This window comes from Pan troglodytes, chromosome 2, assembly GCF_028858775.2.
Source record: "Pan troglodytes isolate AG18354 chromosome 2, NHGRI_mPanTro3-v2.0_pri, whole genome shotgun sequence".
In the NCBI taxonomy this organism is placed as follows: domain Eukaryota; kingdom Metazoa; phylum Chordata; class Mammalia; order Primates; family Hominidae; genus Pan; species Pan troglodytes.
Window position 1 is genome coordinate 198,796,444 of NC_086015.1, and position 15,351 is coordinate 198,811,794.

Genomic DNA, 15,351 nt, shown 5'->3' on the forward strand with positions numbered 1-15,351 from the left:
GGTAAAGGTGGCCTCCCCCTGAGCTTGTAGGGGTGTGGGACACTTCCCGATGCTGCCTGCCATGATTTTACATGAAAAGCCGGGAAAAGGCACTGAGGAGCCACCTGACCCCACAGAAAGCCATTTCCTGGGGTCGCTTGGCCAGAAGTCATTGACACAGCCCTGCCAGCCGGAAGCTGGGGCAGGGACGGGGTCCTGCCTTCTGGGACAGGTTCTGTGTGTGCGTGACCATGTCCCAGAGGTCTCTGCTCAGCCCTGGGGGCGGGTGGGGGTGGGGTTGGAGGGTGGATGGTGGGGGTGGGGCCAAGTTAGCCCGAGCTGTCTGTGAGGTGAGAAGGGCTGGGGTCTCTCCTCCTCTCCTCCGCACCCCACCCCGCCTTGCTCTGAATCTCTCCCTCTCTCTGTCTCTGTCGGTCTCTTTCCCTCTCTACTCCCCACTATGGTGTCTTTGGAGCCCTGGGTAAGGTGTGTGCTGAGTCCGGTCTGGTTTGGGGTAGATGTTCTTTGATCTGTTACCACTCCTGGAGGGAAAGGCCCTGCCCCCCACGCACCCCCGTTCCTGCAGAGCCAGGCCCCGCCAGCAGTCGGTGGGCAGGATGCCCACCAGTTGCCCCCATCTGGCCCAGGGGGACCTTTCCTCTGCTCTCCAGGGACCACTGCAGGTGGTGTGGCCCCTGAGGGGAGCATAAGGGTGCAGTGCCTGACTCGGGACACAGAAGCCCCGTCCATACAGCCTTTTACACAGCACAGCACCCAGCCCTCGGCAGCCCAGAGCAGGAACCAACAGGGTAGGTGCCCAGGGGCCCCAAAGGTCAGAGTTCCTCGCACAGCTGCCAGGGAGCACAGGGACCGCAGCACAGGTTCTTCTGCTCAGCACCGGGACCCCGCTCGCTGCAGCTAAACAAACAGATACGTCCAAGGGCTCCACGGCCAGGGCCGGGCACCTGGAACAGGGTGGTCCTGGGGCGGCCACATCCACTCCTTCCAGGTGAGTTCCCGGTGACTCTCGGCCTGCAGTCGGCCTTGCTGAATTCTCTTAGGCCACCTGGCTGCCCCCTGCTACGCGTCCAGCTGTTGATCGCCCATTGACCTGTAGAAGACCTGGTCAGCCCCTCTGTCTTCTGTCACCCATGGAAGCGCCTGCAGGTGCTCCGCGCAGCCCGCCCGGCCCTGCACAGACCCGAGGCGGCACCAGGGGGCGCTGCCGGCCCGAGGACGTGGGCGCGGGGCGGAGGCTGCGGGGCAGGAGCCGCTGCGCGCGTTCAGGCAGCTGCCCGGGACCCCTGGCACCGACCGCAGCCCCCAGAGGCCCCCGGGGGGTTTCCGCCTGAGCCTAAACTGAAGACAGGGCCTGTTTTCAGTCATCCTGACCCAACAGACTCTGCCCGTTAGTTCCCGCGCTGCCCGGCGCCCTAGTACCCAGAGCTGGTGGGGACTCCAGGCCACCAAAGGCAGGGGCGGGGCGGGCGGTTGAAGGAAGATTGGGACACCGAGAAGAGGGACAAGGCCTGGGGCCCGAGGGGTCAGGACGCTCTGCCAGCCTCACCACCCGCAACACCCAGGCACGGACACACGCACACACTCCACACGTGTGAACACGCATGCATGGCTGCACACACGTGCACAGAGAGGCACAGCCCGCAGGAACACAGATGCACGCACACAGGCACAGGCACGCTCCCTCACTCACTCTCTCTCACACACCCCAGGTGCAGACACCCCCACCCAGAGGTTGCAGCTTGGATGGAGAAACAGGCTGGGTCACAAAAGCCACGGGAGGCAACTCTTGCTCTCGGGCATCTTCTCTGGGGAAAGTTTTCCGGAGCCTGATGGAGGAAGACAGAGGAAAGAGACCTGTGTTCCCTGATGCACTGGCCAGCCGCTTCCTGGGGAGGGGGAGGCAGAAATATACAGTAACTGATTGTTGCCTTTGGTCTGTGAACTGTGCTATGGAACACTGGAACTTACTCCTTCACCTGACTGCATGTTTGTGCCCCATAACCAGCCTCACTTTCTGTCTGCCTCTCACCCACACACCCTGCCTAGCCTCTGGGAACCACCAGCCAACTCTCTGCCTCTGTAAGAGCCACTCTTTCAGTGCCCACAAATGAGTGAGAACATGGTACATTTGTCTTTCTACCCCGGCTTACTTCCCTTAACGTGACAGCCTTCAATTCCATCCATGTTGTTGCAAACGACATGATTTCATTCTTGTTTATGGCTGCGGAGTGTTCCATCGCCTAAGATACCACGTGTTCTGTATCCATTCATCCATTGATAGGCACCCAGGTTGATTCCATTTGGCTTTTGAAAATGTGTAGTTGGAGAATCCAATGTGCCCCCTCGGGTTTTCAAAATGTGGGCATCTTGAGTGCGGGAAAGGAAGTGCCTGCCGCTCCCCAGGGCACCCGGTGGCATCTGCAGAGGGGAGGCAGCCGCAGCAGGCCTGCTGTGGTGACAGCAAATAGCCAGGCGGCCAGGGAGGCTCCTGCGGTGACAGCCCCGGGTCACAGGGTCAGAAGCAGCCCACTGGGGCCGGGATGTCTTGCGTCAGTTTGGGAACATTTTCAGCCATTACCACTTTAAATACTGATTTTGCCTATTCTTTCTCTTCTTCCCAGAACTCCAGTTACTCACGTGTGGTGTCTTCTCATTGTGTCTGCTGTCTCTTCCCATCTCACTGGGGCAGTAGGGCTGCCATAAGCCAGCACCACAGACCAGGGGCTTCACAACCCTGGTGGCTGCAAGTTCAAGATCAACACAGGGACAGGGTTAGTCTAGTGAGGCCTCTCTTCTGGCTTGTGGAGGGCTGCCTGCTCCCTGTGTGCACAAGGCCTTTTCTCTGTGCACACGCATGTGCACACACACGAGCACACGCACGTGCACACACACGAGCACACGCACACGCACGCACACACACACGTGCACACACACGCACACATGCACATACACGCACACAATCTGGTGTCTCTTCCTCTTCTCATAAGGACTCCAGTCCTATCGGATCAGGGCCCCACCCTGCTGGCTGCACTTCACCTTAATTACATCCCTAATGTCTTCTCTCCAGACAGACTCACCTTGGTGGGTGGGGCTTTGTGAGGGTTTGAATGTCCGTGTTCCCCGAAATTCATCTGTTGAAATCCTCATCCCCAAGGCAATGGTGTCAGGAGATGGGGCCTGTGGTAGGGATGGGGTCCTGAAGGTGGACCGCTGATCATGGGATCGGTGTCCTCATAAAAGAGGCCCCAGAGCGCCCCTCCCCCATCCCCCATGTGAGGACGCAGTGACACACCAGGGAAGCCGGTCCTCACCACACACGGAATCTGCCGGTACCTTGATCTGAGACTCCCCAGTCTTCAAAGCTGTGAGAAATGCATTGTTGTTTCTGAGCCCCCAGTCTATGGCATTTTGTTATGGCAGCCAGAACTAAGCCAGGCTTCCGCATGTGCATTCTGGGAGGACGCGGTTCAGTCCCTCACACTTGCTCTCTCTATTTTCCTCCTTATGCTTCTGTCCTTCATTCTGAGAATCTTCTTCTGACCTACTTTCTAGTTATTCATTATTGTTCAGTGATATCTAAACTATTTTTAAACCCACTTACTGAGTTCTGAAACATCGCTTGTATTTCTCCCAGGCAATCATTTTTGTATTGCATTTACAAATAGGCATGGAAATAGAGACTGCAATGAGAAAATAGAGAACGCAATGAGAAAAGTTGGAGTTCTAGAAAGAAAGTGGAGGGAGAATACGAAGAATACAATCAGCAAAGAAAAAAAAACAAATCTTTCCTTTTCGTGTAATTTTTATTGCTCCACTGCAGTTCTTGACCTTCTCTTTTTCTTCTCATGGACAATGTCTCCAGCGCTCTCTGCAGCCGGCATCTGAGGGCGCTGCGTCTGCATTCTCGTGTAGACGTTTTCATTCGCTGGGTTTCTCACCGCTTACACTCGCGCTGCCATCTCTCCATGTGTGCCTGGCTCTTTCTTTCTTTGCCTGACATTCTGTTTGCAGTGTTTTGGAAGGAGAATCTGAGGCCAGAATGATGGCTCCTCCAGAGAGGGTGAGCCCGAGTGCCGGCAGCCTGGAGGGGCAGGGCGGTGGCTCTGGTGTCCTGCGGTTTGCGTGGGCTCTCTCTGCACTTACACTCACAAAAAGACAGTATCTCAGGCAGGAGTTCTCGCAGGGTGCAGGCTTCTCTTTTGACAGTTTAATGTCACGCATGGGTTCCTTTGTAAACATCAGATCAATAGCGGAGTTCCAAATGAAAACATTAGGATAAGAAGCCCATGTTGACTCATCAGTCCCTGGAATGGCCTAGAAGACGAGGCACTTGGTGTTTGGGGATGCGTCTGTCTCAGGCCGGCCTCCACGGGTCAGGTAGCCTAGGGTGAGAGGAGGAGGGCGGTGGGCAGCCCCACAGCCGAGATCCAGGAGAAAGGAAGAGCCACTCACTTTCTCTTCTTCACAAAGTCCTGGGAACGCAGGGAGGGGAGACGGGGTCTCGCTCTCAAAGGCAGCTTTGTAGCCAAACTGCTCCCTCCAGGCAGGAAGAGGATTCCCGCTCAGAAGAAAGGTGGGCCACCCCTGATGATGGCAGGTGGCCCCAAGTGTTTGGATGCGGTGGGTCCCACTGGTTTGGGCCTAACCTCAAGCAGCTGCTAATGGTTCCATGATACTTTTCCCGCTAACACTTCACAGAGATGTCTGACTGACGTCCACTGCTCAGCTGCACCCCCTGAGCTGGTGAGCATTCAGGCAGAGCACCCACCTCTACTTTTCTCACCCCGAAAATCAGAGACTGGTTCTCAGCTGGTGCAGCCACCGCCCCAGCATGCCGGATGCAGGACTTTCCCTGCGAACACTGGACAGTCCCAGCAAAGCAGACAGTGGGTCGCTCTGTATCTCTGAAGAACAGCTGGGCCTGCGTGTGTCATTCTCAGGCATCTGGCCCAGGCCTTCTCCTCCAGGAAGGTGGCTGCTCAGCTCTGGGCACTGCCAGGGGCCACGGACCCCACATCCTTTCCAGGCTGTTCCACAGCATCTGCCTTCATACTCACAGCCACCGCGGCGTGCGTCCCAGGGATTCTCAGAATAGAATTCTGTGCCTCTCTCGCCTCTGGAAGTGACCGTGCTCTGTAGGAAAATATCACAGCACGCCGGCCTCAAAAGGCCACGACGTGGCTCTAAACTGCTCTAAGTATGTCAGTTACTTAGAACAATCAGAAAGGGGCAGAACAAGCTGGGGTGTGGAGTCAGGGGTCAGGGCACAGACAGCATCTCTTGTCTTGCAGAGAGAATGCTAGCAATTTGCAAGTTACTTGAAAAGGTTTGTGATTTTCCAACGCCCTGAGTAATTCTAGCCAAAATGCGTGACTCGCCTCACACTAGATGCTTGCTGTAATTGTGTCTCTGTATTAAACTGACCGTTCTTTGGAGCTTCAGAATGGACCAGGAAGAAAAGGTAAATACCAACCTCGCTACAACCTCAGAGGCATCAACGCCCTCCTGCTACAGACGCATCCGTTCTCGCGTGGCTCCTGCCGGCTGCCCTGGGAGAGGCCACAGAACGCCCTCCACGGAGACAAGGCCTGAGAACCTTCGGGACTCCCGCTGCCACTCACTGTGTTGAACAACCGCCCGGTCCGCACCCTGGGCCCTGCACACACGGCTCTGCAGAGGACGAGGAAGGGCCGTCGGGTGAGACTTCACCGTGAAATATCTTCTGAGACACAACAATCTCCCTGAATTAAAACTACCGACTCTAATTTATAAAAACTGTGTGTTTCAAAAGCTCCAAGTGTTTACATTCTCCGATTCATCATTCCTTCTTCTAATTTATTTTAGGAAATAATGCAAAGTACTCACAAAAATTTATATAGAAAGATGTTCATTGCAGAATTCATTATAATAAAAACCTTTAAATGCTCTGAGTGCCCAGCATCAGCATGGTGATAACATACATACGAAGGAATATTGTGCAGCTGCAGTTAGTTCTTATTACATTTCACAGGCATCTTAAATGCTTTGTGAACACCGGTGCATAGATTTTTTTGTTTGGTATAGATGGCAATGATTAGATGGGTGAAATAATAAAAAAAAATGGACATATAATTTTAAAAATATTGAGTGACAGAAAAAAATGAAAAAATGTTAAAGAACTTTTTGGTTATGATATTATCACTAAAAGGCCGTGTCTCCTTGCTCCCTTCTTTGGGGACGGTTCTGGCCTTGCCTGGCCCGTGGGTGGGAATTGTGGTGCTCCAAGTGCCTTCAGCTGCTGCTGGGGTCCCAGGAGCCCAGCCTAGGTGTTCTTCCGTCCTCACCACCCCATGGCCTCCATGGAGCCCCACGGCAGCCTCAGGAAGGAGGGCAGTATCGTCAGAACACAGTCCTCATGGACCCCCCAAGAGACCCTTGGGCAGAATGCCCCATCCCACCCAGGTCCAGCTTCACTCAGCACCTAAACAGGAACACAGCTGCAGGCAGGCTCCACGCACCCCGTCCCCAGGGAAGCCGCAGCCCCCGTCCCACGTATCCTGGGCAGGCATCTGTAACTGAGGGCTGCGTGGTCGGGTGAGCAGCGAGGCACATGCTGGCTGGGCGGGGAGGGGCAGCCCTGAGTGGTCGTCTTGCTCAGTGCTGGAGGGGCTCTGAGCCGGAGGTCTGAGGGTCCTGGAGCTGCCATGGCAGATCCCCACAGTCTGGGCAGCTCAAAACAACAGGGACTCATTCTCTCCCCGCTCAGCAGGGAGGGGTCTGAAATCGAGTCCACGGGCCGTGCTCCCTCCAGAGGCTCCAGGGGAGGACCCTGCCACCTCCACCAGCTTCTGTGGCTCCAGGCGTCCCTGGGCCGCGGCCGCACTGCTGCACCTCTGCCTCGGTCTCCAGGCGGCCTCCTCCTCTGTCTGCGCCTAACCTCCCTCTGCCTCTGTGTAAGGACACTTGCCGTGCATGTAGGGCCAACGGTTCATCCAGAATGACCTCCTTATCTCAAGATCTTTAACTTAAACACAGCCACAAAGACCTGCCTCCTATTTGAAGAGAGGTTCTCTGCACAGTTGCAGGGTCAGGAGGTGAACACCAGGTGGCCCAGCCTCAGCCACCCCAGTGAGGACGTGTGAGGTTTCAGAACGGCTGTGCTGCCCTGTTAGGAGCTATACACGCAGAAAGGCAACTCCGCCAGCGTCAGGGGTGCGGGATGCATGCAGGATCAGAAGGTGTCGGATTTCCCAGGGAAGCTGGGGAGCAAGGATCCTGCACCAAGGGAGGCAGGAGGCCGGAGACCAGCCCAGGCCCAGTCCAGGAGGAGCCTGGCCAGGAGTCCCACCAAAGCCACGGGAGCCTCCGTGACCCAGCCCTGGAGGGTCAGCACTGTCCCTCAAACGGATTCTTCACACACAGGTCTCTCTGTCTATGGGGGCTGCAGGGCCAGTGCCTGAGGAGCCCGGACTTCACAGACAGGTCTCCCTGTCTGTGGGGGCTGCAGGGCCGGTGCCTGAGGAGCCCGGACTTCACACACAGGTCTCCCTGGCTGTGGGGGCTGCAGGGCCGGTGCCCGGGGAGCCCGGACTTCACACACGGGTCTCCCTCTCTGTGGGGGCTGCAGGGCCGGTGCCCGAGGAGCCCGGACTTCACACACGGGTCTCCCTGTCTGTGGGGGCTGCAGGGCCGGTGCCCGAGGAGCCCGGACTTCACACACGGGTCTCCCTGTCTGTGGGGGCTGCAGGGCCGGTGCCCGAGGAGCCCGGACTTCACACACGGGTCTCCCTGTCTGTGGGGGCTGCAGGGCCGGTGCCCGAGGAGCCCGGACTTCACACACGGGTCTCCCTGTCTGTGGGGGCTGCAGGGCTGGTGCCCGGGGAGCCCGGACTTCACACACGGGTCTCTCTGTCTGTGGGGGCTGCAGGGCCGGTGCCCGGGGAGCCCGGACTTCACACACGGGTCTCTCTGTCTATGGGGGCTGCAGGGCCAGTGCCTGAGGAGCCCGGACTTCACACACAGGTCTCCCTGTCTGTGGGGGCTGCAGGGCTGGTGCCTGGGGAGCCCGGACTGCCGGAAACCTTTGGGGTGGGAGGCTGCAGATGGGACTTCCTGGCCTGTGCTTATGTGGAGCCCAGGCTGCGGGCACCACAGCCAGGCACAGGTTAGGGGTAAGTTGTGGGTGATGTAAGGACTAGAAGCGTAAGTAATGGCCTGACCCCCATGTCCTGGCTGTGCTGTGCAGTGGGAAAGACATGGGCTCCGGCGGCTGCTGGGGATGGCCTGGCTTGCACCTGCTGGGTCCCCCCCTGGCCACCAGCCTCACCCAAGGGCAGTTGGTGACTGCCTGCCTCACTACTGCCAACCCTCAGGGGCCTAGGAGTCCTGCGTGGTGGGTCTAGGAACCATGCTGGAGGACAGGCCTGTGCCAGGGCCACCAGGATATCTATGGCAGGAGCCGGTGCTGGCGAACCCCACACCTTGAGCCCCAGAGCCAGGCTCCTCAGCCCAGGAAAGGGATCAGAGGCGGGAAAACCACACGGCAAAGGCTGTCCCATGAGGTCACGGCTCCGTCACTGCTGCCCACACACGGAAGGCAGCCGCGGCTGGGAGAAGCCATCTTCACAGACATGCCGTCCTTGAGGCTCTCACACATGCACACAGACGCTCCGTCCTCTCCCACACCCGCCCCCCCGCCACCCGGGGCAGGCCAGGAAGTCCCATCTGGGGCCTCCCACCCCGAGGGTTGCCGTCAGTCCGTGTGCCCAGGCATCGGGGCCTGCAGCCTCCACAGACAGCGAGACCTGTGTGCGAAGCAGACTCTGTCCTAGGGACAGTGCTGACCCTCCAAGGCTGGGTCACTGGAGGCTCCTAGGGACAGTGCTGACCCTCCAAGGCTGGGTCACTGGAGGCTCCTAGGGACAGTGCTGACCCTCCAAGGCTGGGTCATTGGAGGCTCCCCGGGTCCAGTGGCTTTGGTGGGACTCCTGGCCAGGCTCCTCCTGGGCTGGGCTGGTCTCCGGCCTCCTGCCTCCCTTGGTGGAGCACCCTTGCTCCCCAGCACCTCCCAGGTTCACACAGCTCCTCCCTGGGGCTGCGCACTGACCCAGGGGCAGCAGGTGGGCCATCCTCTCCGTGGACTGAAGACCTTGTCCGAAGGGAAAGCAGGGCCGGCCCAAGGCCTGGCTGGAAGAGTGGGTCTTGGTGGCAAAGGCGGCCCGTGGGGGCAGCCCACGCGAATGCTTCCCCGGCGCCCTGAGCCCCTGACCGCGGCTGAGCCTGCAGTACTCTGGCCCCTCTCATGGAAAGATGACCTGGGTCTACCATGCTCAGTATCACCCAAAAATTCCTACAGAAGTCTCTCGGGACAAGAAAAGGCCTTCTTCCCTCCCTCCTCCTTTCCTCTTCCTTTCTTTCATCAGGGAACAGCTTCCGGCTGCCTGCACTGTTTGGGCACCATCTTAAGGAGCCGTGACGGCCTTCACAGAGCTCCGGGGCTCACGGGTGTGGCTGACCTGCCACAAATGGGGCGACAGAGGAGAGGGAGGGTCGGGCACCGATGGCTCAGGAGGGAAGAGATCCCTTCTGTATGGGGAGACGGGGGCTTCCTGGAGCGCGCTGGAGCGAGGGGCTCACCAGAGTGAGACATCCAAGGGATCTGGGGGACCGGCCATGGGACACTGTGGTCCCACGTGGCTCCTGGATGTGCTGTGTGTTTGCTGAGCTGGAGGGGACGGGGAGCCCATGTGTGGGAGAGGGAGAGGCTATGCACACCCTGAGTCGGGCTTTACAAAAACCTTCTGGTGGCAGCAGGAGAGGAGCCACGCAGAGGCAGAGCCAGGGAGAGGCGGTGGGGTAGTGAGGGGGATGTCGGGGTGCACGGGTTAGGAGACCCCCGAGCCCTGGGACCTGCATGCTGATGGTCAAGGTTGCAGAGGCGGCTGCTGTGGTGACCACAGGGCAGGGAGAGGCGGTGGGGTAGTGAGGGGATGTCGGGGTGCACAGCACCAGACCCTCCCAGATCTTCCGATTCAGTCCTGGGGGGACCCTACCCCAGATCTTCCAATTCAGTCCTGGAGGGACCCTACCCCAGATCTTCCAATTCAGTCCTGGAGGGACCCTACCCCAGATCTTCCGATTCAGTCCTGGGGGGACCCTACCCCAGATATTCCGATTTTGTCCTGTAGGCACTCTACCCCAGATCTTTTGATTCAGTCCTGGGGGACCCCACCCCAGATCTTTCTAGTCAGTCCTGGGGGGATGCTACCCCAGATCTTCTGATTCAGTCCTGGGGGGACGCTACCCTAGATCTTCTGATTCAGTCCTGGGGGACCCCACCCCAGATCTTCCGATTCAGTCCTGGTTCGGCCTGAGAATTTGCGTTTCTAACATGTCCAGGGACCACAGTTTGAAAACCTCCACGGCTGACATGTAATGGAATGACATGGTCCAATAAATGAAGGAAAAGTAGCAGGTGGGAACCTCAGGCAGCTTCATCCCAACCAGTAAGAAAGTAAATCCTTTTGTAAACTCAGAGGAAGTATTAATATGGGCGTTTGAGCAAACATTTAAGTGTTAGGACAAAGAATTAAAAACTAGCACAGGCACCCCTGAAGCATGATAGGATGGCAACAGAAGGGCTGATTTAGTTTCCAAGAAATAACTGACAGGCAGTGTTGTGCGTGTCTACCGCTTAGGAACACAAAACAAACCTTCAGACCGTTTTCATGAGTACTGAGACCAAGAAAACCACTGGGCAGTGGGTGGTCTGGAAATGTAAATGTTGATGGTGCTCCAGTAAAGAGTCATGGAACAATGCTTCATATTGAAAATGTTTTTGTAAATGTGGGTTTCAGGGTTTCAAAGTGAACCCATATGTGTTAGGAGAAAGGACACACCAAAGAAGTAAAATAATTGGGTCAATATAAAAAGAAAGTAGAATACTGCCCAGAGAGAAGATGTGGATAATTCCTAACACGGATCAAAGGCACCAAAAAGGTGAGCTGTAAGATATTCAGACCTGCACCGTCCCCTGCATTAGACACAGACAACACCTTGGTAGGCAACTGGGTGAAAATTCAGAGACAACCCTAGGAACTATGAGGATGAAAAAAGTTAGCATTCATGGAATGAGGCACTGAAGAAACTGAAAAGCTGGAATAACCCCATGAAATAACGAGAATAATTGTAGTATTCTGAACCGGGGCACAGGACACAGGACTGGAGTGGAAGGCCGCATGAGACCACCCCGGGAAAGACCCAGGGATCACACTGGCCCAAAGGTGTGCACTTTCCAACTCCGGGATTTGTGCTACAGGCACTCCAGGCTCCACCATAGAACTGTGTCCAGCACGAAGGCAGTGCTGTCTTGCGGGAGGCAGGGCTGCACCACCACCGGGGCGGGAAGGGGCCCGGCAGGGAGGCGCCCAGTGTTTCCAGCTGCACGGGTCGGGGACCGCGCTGATGCAGAGCGCGGGGGCGCAGGTTAAACCTAAAGGAGGGAAGCTTTTGGGGGCGGAACAGACAACGGAGAACGCTGCACACTGCCCTTCCCACGCGAATTGTGCTTTGCCTTTTTTTTTTTTTTTTTTTTTGAGACGGAATTTTGCTCTTGTTGCCCAGGCCTGGAGTGCAATGGCCTGATCTCGGCTCACTGCAACCTCCGCCTCCCGGGTTCAAGCAATTCTCCTGCCTCAGCGTCCCGAGTAGCTGGGATTACAGGCGTGCGCCACCAAGCCCGGCTAATTTTGTATTTTTAGTAGATACTGGGTTTCTCCATATTGGCCAGGTTGGTCTTGAACTCCCGACTTCAGGTGATCCACCGGCCTCGGCCTCCCAAAGTGCTGGGATTACACGCGTCAGCCACCGCACCCGGCCTGCTTTTTTTTTTTTTTTTTTTGCAGAGTCTCGCTGTCCACCGGGCTGGAGTGCAGTGATCTCGGCTCCCTGCGGCCTCGACCTCCCGGGCTCAGGCGATCCTGCCGCCTCAGCCCACGGAGTACATGGGACCACAGGAGCCCACCACGCCCGACTACTTGCTGTAATTTTTGTAGGGATGGGGTCTAGCCACGCTGCCCAGGCTGGTCCGCACTGCTGGGCTCAAGAGCTCCGCCCGCCTCCGCCTCCCAAAGCGCAGGGATCACAGGTGTGAGCTACCGCGCCCCGCCCAGAGTTTCCCACTGTTAGCGTGAATCATATTCACGTCAAAACTTCTTTTTATACAAGAACTAAAAGGCAAACTAAGTCCCTGCTCCATCACTGCCTGTCCCGGGTCGCGGCGCGGGACGTTTTCTCCAAGCGCCTTCCCGCCCCGCGCGCAGGTGGCCCGCGCCGGAGGATCCCGGACAACGCGCATTTCCTGCGCCCCCGGAAGCGGCGGTAACGCCAGGCCCTGCCCCCGGCAGAGGCGGAAGTGGTGTCGCTCTGAGGTCGCCAGTCGCCGCACGCGCCTCAGCCCAGCGGCGGGCCTTGGCCCTTGGCCGCCTACTCCTACCGCCCCAGCCCCGGGCGGCCCTGGGCCTGCTGCGGGCGCGGCGCTGCCCGACCAGAGCTTCCTGTGGAACGTCTTCCAGAGGTGCCACCTGGCACCGCCCCGGCACCTCCCGCCTCCCCCGCAGCTGCCCCGGACCCGTGTCCCGACCCCCGCGGCCAACCCCGTTCCCTGCCGGTTGCCCCGCGGCCTCCCCCGTCACCTGCCATGTCCCCAGCGGCCTCCCCCGTCCCCTGCCCCGACCGCCGCCGCCTCCCCCGACCCCTGCCCCGACCCCCGCGGCCGCCCCCGACCCCTTCCCCGACCGCCGCGGCCGCCCCCATCCCCTTCCGGGTCCCCCGCGGTCTCCCCCGTCCCCTGCCCGGTCTCCTGTGGCCGCCCCTGCCTCCTGCCCGGTCCCTGTCCTGTGCGTCGGGCCCTTCCCAAGGTGCAGAGGGCGCCACTGCAGACCCGAGGTCGCGGCCACCGGCTCCTGGGCCAGGCCCTTTTTCTCGCCTCAAGAGCCGTCAGGGGGAGGGTCTCCAGGGTGCTTGTTTGGGGAAAGCGGAAACAGACTGTCTGGGCCGCTGTTAAAATGTCAGCAGCCAAGGAAGAAGCAGCGACCTGGCGTCTGCTCGGGCCAGGTGACCTTTATGGCGGCGCCTTTTGTCCCTGGTCGCTTTTCCACTGAATGAATGACCGAAACTGTAGTAACTCATGGCCAGGGAATGGCTTAGTTATCTGAGGGAATCTTGTCTTGTCTGTGAAAAAGGGAAACTGGTGCAAATGCGAATTCAGACAGGTCAGGAGGGGAAGGAAGGGAAGGATTGAGGTGGGAAAAGAGAGAGAAAGATGATTGTCCTCTTAGGGGAAGACCACACTGGACGTCGGCTCCTGGGGCACTTCCTCGATTCCCCTGTACTCCTCAGCGGGACGGGAGAGGCGGAGGTTCCAGGAGGGAGCCTTCCAGAGTCGGTGCAGGGTTGACAGGAGACGTTTGTTTTGCTTTTCCTGAACTTTCGATCGCCAGCTTATTTGGTCTTCTTGATGTTATAGGGTTGATAGAGAGGAGTGGAGTGATATCGGACACCCAGCTTCAGCAAGCTCTCTCCAAGGGTGAGTGGGCCAGTGGGACCTGGGTCTCCGGACCAAGAAGCCGCGAGCCTGCCCTGCTCACAGTGGATAACTTTCTTTCTGAAGTTGATTTTCCAAGGACAAAGGAATCGTTAGGACAAATTATTATTACTGCTTCATGGTGGAGATGCTTCTGGTTTATTTTGTGGCTACCGCTGTTACTGCTTGGAGTGCCTCACCGAGCCAGCTAACAACTGCGTGCGTGAGCACAGGGAAAGGCTTCTTGAGAAATGAAAACTAGGTTGTAGGTTTAGGAGGGGAATAGGAAGGTTAGCTCTGTCCAGCCGAAAGCCTTTTGGTCAGTTGGAGGTCCTTGAATTTCCTGGGTGACTGCATCTTGGTGACTTCTCTGAATAGACCTTCAAGGGCACTGGGGGGTGATTGTTGGAGGGCTTGGGGAGCTCAGGCAGCACTTGTGTGGGAACTTGGCTGTTACAGGAACTGCAGAAACTGGGACTGGGTTCCTGGGGAAAGGATTGGGGGTGTTGGAGGCGCTGGCAGGGGAGTTATGGGGAGGCGTTCTTATCAGTGTGCGAATATTGGGCGTTCAGGCAGCGGGAAATCCGGGTCCTTGCGTGTTGTGAGCTCCCTGGAGTTACGTTCTTGCCAGTTTCAGCTCAATTGATCCCCCTCCCCTGAGCTATCATTGGATACATTTTACTTCATTGAACACCTAACTGCTGCTTTTTCTGTAATCCCTCAGGGGCAGTCATCTTTTCTGATTCTGTGTATAGTTTGCCTTTCCAGATCCGTGCCATTTAAGCTAGAAAAGGGGTCAGTTTTGAGATGTTGTGAAAATGTTGAAAGGCTCCTCGTTATTAGTGGGAAGTATCTGATGTTGCCAGAGACTGAACTGGGGCGCGGGGAGCACTACGGCTGCTAGACACTGCCTCACTGCGCTGTGGGTTGGGCGGGGGGGGGGGGGGGGGGTGCTGGATTCAGTCTTACTGCCTAATGATTTGTGAGGATTTGTGTTTTCAGAGTAACATGTTTACCTTATGTTATCAGTTCCTAATATGTGACGTATGGGCCACAGATGCTGGTGTATTATTTCACATGCATTTATATAGATTGTTTTCAGGGAATTCAGAAATTCTGTTATCTCTACACTAGTGATTGTGCTTTCTTGGTTTTTGTCTTTTCATTATTCTTAAATCCTCCTTTTTTTATTTGCATCTCAGTTTATTTATACTCGGGAAGTGCAAGACATGGCGACTAGAAAGAGATGTCAAGAGAACCCGGAATCCAGTAGGCTACAATTTGGCAAATCTCAGCTTAAAACTTCCTAAATGTTGACCACAGTGGATGCAAATGGCTCTGTGCATCGTCTGTTCAATATGGTCAGGTGACCACCCAGGTTCACGTGGTTTGTCACCAGGGTGATACGAGCCACACGGAGTGCCCTCCTCAGAGGCCATGTCTCAGAGACGTTTATTTTGAGTGGTTTTCCAGCGAGTGATGCAAGATTTATGATCCATTTTAACAGCTGCTTTTTATGCATTTGCTCAAATTTTTAGATTTTAAGTTTAGTTTTAGGATTTCTGTTAAACTTGCTCAACTAGGAGTGGTGGTCAAATACTGGACCTCATTAGCATGGTAGCCTGCCCTCCTTGGCAGGCTCCACTGGAGTGCTTTGGGGCCTGCCTGGATTCCAGTCCTGGCTCTACCAGTTTTGTGTCCTCGCCGTTACTGGGAGGGAGTATTGAGGAAATGCATGCGAGGTGCTTCCGTGATTCCTGGCACGGAGCAAGTGCTCAGTAATTGTCAGC